Consider the following 8,144-nt stretch of genomic DNA (forward strand, 5'->3'; position numbering starts at 1 on the left):
TATATCTTTGGGGTAAATACTTAGTAGTATAATTGCTGGGTCATACGGTAGCTCTATTTTTAATATCTTGAGGAACCTCCATAATGTTTTCCAGAGTGGCTGTACGAGCTTGCATTCCCACCAACAGTGTAAGAGGGTTCCCCTTTCTCCACATCCTGGCCAACATTTGTTGCTTACTGTTTTGTTAATTTTTGCCATTCTAACTGGTGTAAGGTGATATCTGCAAATGACATTTCAGATAAAAGGCTGATATCCAAGATCTATAAAGAACTTCTCAAACTCAACAGTCAATAAACAAATAACCCAGTCAAAAAATGGGCAGAAGACATGAACAGACACTTCTCCAAAGAAGACATACAAATGGCTAACAGACGACTGAAAAAATGCTCAACATCATTAGCCATCAGGGAAATACAAATCAAAACCACAATGAGATACCACCATGGCCTCTCTTTAGTGCTTTTTGAAACCTCTATGAGAGACTGGCTAGATGAGAGACTGGCTAGACCTTCCTCAAAGCAGGTTCCCCCTGAGTGCACTGCTGGAACTCTTTCCAGCCTGGCTCCTATATGGTTAGATGTGGCTATCTTGATGTGCTCTGGCCAATGGAGTTTGAATAGTAGAGATGTAGGTCCCTTCCAGGACGTGCTCATCAATATCCCAGCTTACAGCCCTTGTCCTCCATCCTCCTTGACTGGTTGATGTCAAAAACCGGAGTCACCTTGGAAGACACATGTGGAAGATAGCAAAGCCCCACCAGCCTAGGAATGGCAGGTTTAATCTCTGCTTGCTCTGGGTTCCCCTAGTATTTAAAAATATTGAAAACAGTACTTATATGTAGCATTTGTTTTATTTTGTTTTTCAGTATGATCATGCACATTTTAACCTTGCACATTTTAAGCTTGCATAATTCTAACAATTTCATCCTTGCACATTTTAAGCTTGCACAATTGCAAGCCTGTGGCGTAATGTCTCTGTCTCTTACTAGCTGGGTAACTTTAGGGGAGTCTCCTACTGCTCCCTTAGCTTCTGTATCTTCATCTTTCACTGGAGGCCAATAGATTCTACTTCACAGCGTGATTTTAGGAATTAAATAATGTGAGTAAAGACTTTTTTGGAGAGTAGGTGTTTAATGTATTTTTTGTTTCTATACCACCTCTGCTCTTATTTAAATTAAACTGAAATTAAGAACTATTACAGCATTCTCTCTTTTGGAAAAGACCTGTGGCTCAAAAAGTTTTTAAAAAGAAATGTGTGTGTGTGTGTGTGTGTGTGTGTGTGTGTGTGATATTTTAGGTATATGTGCCTATTGGCACAAGATTCAGAAAAGTGGGAAGGGTAGATTTTAACTCATATTTCTTATTTTTGGTTATATTATTTAATTTGCCGCAATAGTCAACAAAGCATAAATGACTTTTGTAGTTTGAAAAGAAACATTCTAGAGAGAGTCTAAAATTAATTTTTGAAGTGATTACGTGGGATTGGAAAGCATAATGCTTCATTTGGTAAGAAAGCAAAGGATGTTCTCGTGGGCTGCTTCTGACTGACAGATTTTTGGTTTGTGTTTTTGCTTTGGTTTGTTTTTAGGGTAGAAATTAAAAGGAGAAGAACATGAGAACTTTCCAAGTCTGCTTGAAATAAAATCAGAAGCACATCACTGTCTCGCAAAGACCGATCCTGATGGGGCTGCCACTGGGGATCAGCAGGGAGGGCCACTTGCCCACACGTGAGTGTCCCCAGTGACACGGCCATCCTGTGCTCCGCAGGCTGGCTCTGCAACACAGGGAAAAACCTCAGAGTGGTCTCCCCTTCCCCCGTGCGTGCCTGGAGCCAGGAGCACTCCACCTGGGCTGGGACCTCTAGTTCCTTCTCTAGAAATGCAAGGCAGGGGCAGGGCCAACAGAATAAGAAAGAGGTAGCATTTTGCTACCCAGGAAAGGCAGTAGAGATATTTTATAATTTAGAAAATCAGGGTCTATATACCTTGCTTGCCTGATGGTAGACATTCAATAAATATTTGTATCCTTTAAGAAAAACTATGAATAAGGGGCACCTGGGTGGCTCAGTCGTTTGAGTATCTGTCTTCAGCTCAGGTCATGATCCCAGAGTCCTGCGATCGAGCCCTGCATCAGGCTCCGTGCTCAGCTGGGAGTCTGCTTGAGATCCTCTCTTTCCCACCCCCCTCTCTTTCCCTTTGCCTCTCCCCCCTCCAAAATAAGTAAATAAATCTTTTTTTAAGATTTTTTTTATTTATTGGAGATAGGGAGAGCGAGCAAGCGAGTGAGGAAGAGAGAGCACCAGAGGAGGGAGAGGCAGAGGGAGAGGGAGAAGCAGGTTCCCCACTGAGCAGGGAGCCCGATGTAGGACTCCATCCCAGGACCCTGTGAGCATGACCTGAGGCAAAGACAGACACTTAACCGACTGAGCCACCCAGGCACCCCTAAAATAAATAAACTAATTTTAAAAAAAGAAAAAGAAAAACTATGAATAAATGAATCCACTTGATATCACCCTCCCATCAGGAAGAACCTATATGTGTCTACATATAGGTTCAGTGAGATGGTATCCTTACAATTATAGAACACTGAGAACAATAGGGCAAAGCAAGAAGGCAATAACATATGACATGTGTAGATATATGTTTTATCAGTGTTGTAAACCAATTTTTTTTTTTTTATTAAGGATAGAGAGCAGAGAGTTAGGGAAAGACTGTTAATGAGAGCTGCTAAGCCAAAACTAAATGCAAGACAGAGCAGGCAATCTTCTCTGAGCTGTCCCCAGATGTGTTATCCTGGCGTCATGGGCCACACCGCTTTGATGTTTCCATGGTCCTGCCCTTCCTTTCTAAATAATCATGCAAACGAAACTTAGCCACCCAGTTATTGATAGTTAACAAATACTGGTCACATACCATTGCTCACATGCTAATTAATGCTATGGGGCCACTGGGCATGTCATAGGCAGGGAGGCAGGGACACAGGTAAAACAGATGAATGGGAGGGAAAATGGATTGTCCCCTTCCTCACATACTTGAGGCACTCCTCTGTTAGAGGTGATGGGATTTGCATGTTTGCTATCTCTCCACCAGATTCCCAGCTCATCCACTGTTTCTGATGGCCTCCACTCCATTGACAGAGACTGCTTTACCTTCCCACATGTGATATCCTTCACACATCCCTTACTACATAGTGTTCACAAAGGGAAAACACACATTGCAACGATGTCAAGTAATAGATGAACACCACAAAAAAAAAATCACAGGGCTGAGTAATCCCAGGGAGGTATGAACATTTATGACTACAAATTTCCAGGTCGGAAAAACACATTTGTTAACACAGAACATTTTGGTGAGCCTAGCACCTGGCCGCTTACTATGGACGATAAGTCTGTATTTTTTATTTCATGGCCAGTTTTCCTCTTCCGGGGACTTAATTATCCCATGCACAATGCTCCCAGCAGAGGCACGGAGAGACACACAGCACTCTCATTTAATCTATTAGATTTCCTTTCTCCACTCCGTCAAGGTACAGAGGTAAATTCCAATTTAGTAATCAAGGCCTGAGCCATCGAATAAATAACTCAATTTCTCATTCTTGTTCACTGAGCCAGTTGTATAAACAAACACAATGTTTTTTATGCCAGCTGTGCGAATGGGCTTACTGGGGCATTGCATTCAGAAATTGCATAGAGATGCTGAAAATCATTCTGAGCAAAGAGAGTGGTTGAATAGCCAAAGTCCAAAGTCAGAAATATATCTCTGGAGATGGATTTTTAAGAAAAATGCAGATGAAACAAATTAGTTCTCAAAACACTACAACCCATTAACTAATAAAAGCAGCCTTAAGGTTCTAGGCTAGTGTAGAGGAAACAAGGGTAGAAATTGTTTTGTTTCAGAAGGATAGTCTGTTGGATAAAAATGGTTGGAGCATTCATTCATTCATTCATTCATTCATTGAACTAAACATTTTTTGGTGCTTAGGACGTTCCAGCCTACTTTACTAATAATAGAGATATAAAGATGAATAAGTTACAGTTTTGCCCCAAGCTTCTCATATAAACAATTACAAATAGTCCAGTAAGGAAAATAATATAGATATGCACAGAATTATGGAATCGTCAATGAGAGGCACAAGCCCAGCCCAAGAGGGTCCATGAAGAATGTCCCAGAGAAGCTGATGCCTAAGAGGTTTACAGGAAGTAGTCCAAGAACTGGAGGTAGGGGCTGAGGCGGGAAAGGGAGTGAGGAAGAAGGCAGTAAAAACTATTATTTCTCCTTCTTGCACTTACTCAAGGAAGACCCATGCTTGTTGCTTGAGTTACCAGAAACAAAAGATGGTCAGCAGCATTTTCGAGAGAGTATAAGCTTATGAAACCTTATGCAACATCTCCACCAGTGTAACCATATTCACCATTTGTCACTCACCCACCACGTAGCAGGTCCTGTGCTAAGCTCTTCACACACTTGGTCTTGCTTAATCCTTTTGGCAACCCTGCCAGGTGGTGTTTTAGTCTAATTTTACGGATTAGGAAACAGAAGGTCGGAGCAGTTGGGTAACTTGCTCAAGGTCACACAGCTAGATTGAAACCCAGATTCAAGCTGACTGTAAATCTTTTGCTCTTGACCTTGACACTAGACCCTTCATTATTTTGTTCTGTGGTAGTTTTGAGGTGGGGCCACAGCCTAGGACCTTGTAGGTCCGATACTTGTCTATATGACTTGAAATATTGTTTACATCTCTTCTGGATTTCTCAATTGTGTGAACAACTATCAGAAGTGGAATCAATCTTATTTGATATGATGAATGTATAGACACGGTAAAAGCTAGAGGTAGCTAGCTTTTACCAACAGGTAGCTAGCTACCAACAGGTAGAAGCTAGAGGAAGACAGATTGGGTCTCAATTTGTAGAATTTGTCAGTCATCTGCGGCTCCTAATGATCTAGTGATACATGGGGTTTTTCAAAATGTGCGTGTGGGGGTGGGGCAGAGAGAGAGAGAGAGATTTATTTTAAGGAATCAACTCATGTGGTCATAGAACTGGAAAGTCTGAAATACATAGGGTGCGTGGGCTGGCTAGAAACTCAGGCAGGGTCTCTGTGTTGCAGTCTTGAGATCAAATTCCCCATTTGGGAAAGTGTCCATATCAAGCTTGACTATTACAATGTTGTGATGAGGATACAAGTGTCCCTAGACTCATGATAAAACTCAGGCTGAGCCAGGGGTGGTTTGGGCTATAAAATGCAGTTATTACCTGACCTTGAGATTCTGTGACTGTAGCTTGTGTCCCAAACTTAGCAGAATTCCTGTGTTTCTTTTTTCTTTCTTCTTTTTCTTTTTTTGTTTTAGAAAGGGGGTGGGGGAGGAGGGGCAGAGAGAGAGAGGGAAAGAGAGAATTTTAAGTAGGCTCACTCCCAGTGTGGAGCCCAATTTGGGGCTCCACGACCTAAGCAGAAACCTGGAGTCAGACGGCTAACCAGCTGAACCACCTAGGCACTCCTGAATTCCTGTGTTTCCTAAACCTCTGAGAAATGTTGTATAATTCCCCACCCAGGGGAAAATGTGGTACCCATAGTATAATTCATGAATTGTAGGAATTGTGTTCTCTATTTGAAAGACAAACAATATCTTCATTTATAAAGCTCTGCCTTCAGAAATGGCTATGCAGTTTCATTTAATCTTATAGCGTTTTTAGTAGATGGTTTTGCTATGATGATACACAGATAAGAAGTTAAAAAGGCATAGTATCATGCTAAATTCCCCATGTTATGCTAATTCCACCCATTTCTATATTAACCATTTTCCTGTAGTTGTCATACATAACATTTTGGAACTTATTTTAGCATATGGATTGAGATAAACTACAGAAGGAAGACACAGTGTTCGTTTCCATTTTACTGCTGACAGAACCTGTGTGCAAAGATCGAAGACCCACTCTGACATCAAGTGAAAGATCTGTATACCTGGCATCATGGCGTCGCTGGTGCCTTGTTCCATTCAGCAGATCCTGTTTCCACAGTTCTAAATGTCGACTGACAAGTCTGTCACCACTCTGTCTCACATTTCCACGCACTCTCTCTCTCTCTCTCAATTATAAAATAACACAAGCTCGCAGTTACAAATTCAATATTGAACAATGGTATTAAATAAAAACGAAAATTTCTGCAATCTATGTGCCCCACGCCAATCTACTTTTTTTAAAAAAAAAAATTGTCCAGTGTCCAGCTCTTCTATCATCATCTTTATTTCTTAATTCATCAACTTCAGACTGCATATATTTTCTCTGGAGGCACATATATTTTTTACACAGAAGTTTGGAAATTCCCTACCCTGGCAAATAAAACCAACTGAGAAATGAGGCGATGCGATCACATTAAATACATATAAAGGGTAGAGGAAGCGCTCTCTCTCAAAGCGACTTTACTCTTCCAGTGGTAGGAACACAAAAGGAGAAATAAATTTAAAAGAATGTAAATGTATTCTTTTTATGTGGTTACTCCGAAAATGTTTTCAGCTATTTTCTTCCTTCCTAAGAATGAGGTATAAACCCATCACTAAGTGCATTTTTCGTCTACAAATTCTTTATTTACATTTTTATATATATATATATATTTTTTAAAGATTTTATTTATTTATTTATTTATTTGAGACAGAGAGAATGAGAGAGAGAGAGCACATGAGAGGGGGGAGGGTCAGAGGGAGAAGCAGGCTCCCCGCCGAGCAGGGAGCCCGATGCGGGACTCGATCCAGGGACTCCAGGATCATGACCTGAGCCGAAGGCAGTCGCTTAACCAACTGAGCCACCCAGGCGCCCCACATTTTTATATATTTTATCACAGGAGCCATTCCTATAAAGTTTCAGCTTACTATAAACATTCACATTTACTGCAGACATACAACCTAAAAAGATTGAATCTAATTTTTTCAAATAATCATAGTAGACGTATGTGGGATCATAACAATGGGGGAGCTGGGACTGTGGGTCCTGGCCACTCTGGATTCATCCCTGCATTCTGTCTGCTCCCCATTTAAGCAGCCAGTCTCCTGTTCGGCACACCTTCATAATCACTGCTGTTTTGAAGACTTCTGCTAAAATCTGCATATCCTTCTCCTCTCTTCCAAATTAAATTATGATTTCTCAGAAAGATGACATCAGGACTCTTCTTTGGTCTCCACATTCCCTACACTGAAAGTGTTGAGTCCATGGCTCATGAACATGTCCCCTTATGATGACAACTAAAGTCAGGGCCCTGGCAGTGGCCAGGAGAGGCCCAGTCCTGGGGTAGGATGGTGGGGCAAGCCATTCATTGCCCATGAAGGCATACACCAAAGCTCTAGATATATGCAACAACAGCTTGAGGTGAACAGGAACAGAGGCCCCCAGCCTGCAATGAACTATTCACCTGTCCATCACACTGGCCTGGGGGAGTGAGGGAAAATGAGGAATGGGATGGAATGGAAGGCAAGACGTATGCTCTAGCATTTTCTGCAGTAATGTTCTGTTTCCTTAGACTCTGTGTTTGTCTATTTGGCATCCAGTAATCACAGAACTAAATTAATGGCCAAAGTTGTTGACATCTCCCCTGTGATCCAGCGTTTGCAGGCACACAAAAATTATATCATAAACCCTCTGACCGATGCCAAGTGCATACCCCTAATTGTCTGCTTTATCGAACTCTCACACATCAAGCAAATACGCCCCCCCCCCCCCCCCCCCCCCCCCCCCCCCCCCCAAAAAACAACCCCCCCCCCCCCCCCCCCATCAACTCAGGGCCAGGTACCAAATAGCCAGGGACAGCCTCTATGCCCCAACGCCTGCTGGAATGATCCAAACTAGTCGATGTTAAGCTGTTTCCTCTGCTGGCCTTGCCTTTCTCCTGGAAATTTCTTTACTAAAAATAAAGACCCGCAGACAGTGATTGCTGGTAATCTGGCCTCACTCATCATGAGGATTCTGCTGTGTGCTGCCCAGATGGTGTCTGCTGGCCCGATGATACCTTCAGAGTCAACAGAGAGATACATGTTGGAAGAAAGGGTCTAATTTTAGGCAGAATGAGCCCTGGAGGCAGGAGATGGATGGAGGTAGGAGGGAGAGATGTTTTAAAACCCTCACCTTAAAAAAATAAAAAATAAACAAAAAAACTTTCC

General features: G+C 42.1%; 1 long non-coding RNA gene across 1 annotated transcript; it reads left to right on the forward strand.

The window, feature by feature from the left end:
* The first annotated feature begins 1,021 nt into the window (after nucleotides 1-1,021).
* LOC110588185 lies at nucleotides 1,022-5,930 on the forward strand. The gene is made up of 3 exons (XR_002480802.1): nucleotides 1,022-1,098; nucleotides 1,588-1,726; nucleotides 5,904-5,930. It is a non-coding gene; the product is annotated as an uncharacterized LOC110588185 (long non-coding RNA).
* Nucleotides 5,931-8,144: the final 2,214 nt, after the last annotated feature.

This window comes from Neomonachus schauinslandi, chromosome 6 (genome assembly GCF_002201575.2).
Source record: "Neomonachus schauinslandi chromosome 6, ASM220157v2, whole genome shotgun sequence".
NCBI classification, from domain to species: Eukaryota; Metazoa; Chordata; class Mammalia; order Carnivora; family Phocidae; genus Neomonachus; species Neomonachus schauinslandi.